This window comes from Bison bison, unplaced genomic scaffold (genome assembly GCF_000754665.1).
Source record: "Bison bison bison isolate TAMUID 2011002044 unplaced genomic scaffold, Bison_UMD1.0 scf7180017864140, whole genome shotgun sequence".
NCBI lineage: Eukaryota > Metazoa > Chordata > Mammalia > Artiodactyla > Bovidae > Bison > Bison bison.
Genome location: NW_011494712.1, coordinates 220,252 through 222,580, shown reverse-complemented (window position 1 = coordinate 222,580; position 2,329 = coordinate 220,252).

The window sequence follows — 2,329 nt, the reverse complement described above, 5'->3', positions numbered from 1 at the left end:
TACTTTCATCAATTTACTGTATTCCACTACAGTTTTCTTACTACATTGCTTTTGCAGCTTGATTTTCTTCATAACACTTACTGCTACCTTTTATTATCTTTTAATATTTATATGTGATTTTCTGTATTTTGACTGTAACATAAGCTCCATGAAGAGAGGGAGTTATCTTTCTTATCTATAACTCTAGAGCACAGAGAAGTAATATTTCTATATTAAACATAAGTGAACATTTGCTAAATAAGGGAAATAGTAAATTCATTCTGATAATATATGGTAATGTTTACAATACATATTTTTAATCAGGTTTCAATTTTGATACTAGGTGTATAAGCCATAGGCTTCTCTAGTGGTTCAGATGGTAAAGAATCTGCCTGGAGTACCAGAGACCTGGGTTCAATCCCTGGAGAAGGGAATGGGTACCCATTCCAGGATTCTTGCCTGGAGAATTCCATGAACGGAGGAGCCTAGCAAGCTTCTGTCCATTGTGTTGCAAAGACTCGGCCACCACTGAATAACGAACACTTTTGCTTTCATAAAAACCTTGTTAGGCTGCTTCTATTCCTGATATCTGAAAGGAAAAGTGACAATTCAAAGACAATTTAGTTGTAGACAAGAGCAGAAAGATAAAAGAGAAGCATAAATTAAGAAGACAAATTAAATACTTCCCTTCTCACATGTTTCTCCTGGACTTCTCTGCAGCATCTTTTACTGGGCACAGCTGCCTTGTGGACATTCTTTCGTCGTTATTAGCTGGGACACTCTTTTGATCTTGTGTGTCTGCCCACCTATTCATTGCTTCTCACCCTACTCACTTTTCCACAGCTTGAAAATTTCACGGTGCGTTCTGCTCTGATTTTCTTTATACCTTCTTTTCAGTGGCCACATTCATACACACAGGTTTTGCTATGCTTCTCATAACACAATTATTAATTTCAACCTAATAACACATTTTTATTCCTGAATTCCAGAACTTCACTTCTGACAGAAAGTTGGTTACTTGCCCCTGAAAAAAAGAAAAACAAAAATGCCTGCACCCTAAGTTTCAAGTCAAAGCTTGTCTGAATTCCACAATTCTGCCTCCTTCACACACAAGTATGCTCAGTCATTCAGTTGTGTCCAACTCTTTGCAACCCTATGGACTGTAGCCCGCCAGGCTCCTCTGCCCATGGGGATTCTCCAGGCAAAAATACTGGAGTGGGTTGACATGCCCTCCTCCAGGGGATCTTCTTGACCCAGGGATCAAACCTGCATCTCTTATGTCTCCTGTACTGAGAGGCAAGTTCTTTACCACTAGTGCCACCTGGGAAGACCCAAATGCCTCCTCATTTACACCAACACTACGTCGATCATTGAGCCCTGCAAGTTCCAGCACTGGAATATCTATGATGGTTGTTTCCTTCTTACCACTTGTTTTGCTTCCTCAATTAAACTCTCTCACATACACAACAAAATGATTTACTAATTGTCAAATGGCTTTCCTCACTCTCAGATCGAGTATTTCTTAAGCAGTCTTAACCCCAGTTTTGAGACTTCAGGTTAGAAAGCGCTGAAAGCTTCCTAATCTTTACTGAGAATGTAACAGATTTCTCAAACTGTAGTTTAAATCCTCTAGGATCTCCTTTCTAGTTTTTCTATGACTATCTCTAATTTAGTTGTCAGTTATGCATGTGTTAAGTTTGGCGTGTGTGTACTAGTCATCTCAGTAGTGTCCGACTCTGTGCGACCCCATAGACGGCTGCCCACCAGGCTCCCCCATCCCTGGGATTCTCCAGGCAAGAACACTGGAGTGGGTTGCCATTTCCTTCTCCAATGCATGAAAGTGAAAAGTGAAAGTGAAGTCGCTCAGTCGTGTCTGACCCTTAGCAGGGACTGCAGCCTACCAGGCTCCTCCATCCATGGGATTTTCCAGGCAAGAGTACTGGAGTGGGGTGCCATTGCCTTCTCCGTATATGTACATCACACTTCATTAAATGGTTAAAGAGTGACCACGGAAAAGATGAAAGGGGATATGTTAATTAAGGCATTTCTACCCACCTGTATTACTCAGAAAGACACTAAAGCTATGGTTTATATTTAGCTCTAATTAGAAATGCAGTACTTGGATGCAATCTCAAAAACGATAGAATGATCTCTGTTCGTTTCCAAGGCAAATCGTTCAATATCACAGTAATCCAAGTCTATGCCCCAACCAGTAACGCTGAAGAAGCTGAAGTTGAACAGCTCTATGAAGACCTACAAGACCTTTTAGAAGTAACACCCAAAAAAGATGTCCTTTTCATTATAGGGGACTGGAATGCAAAAGTAGGAAGTCAAGAAACACCTGGAGATG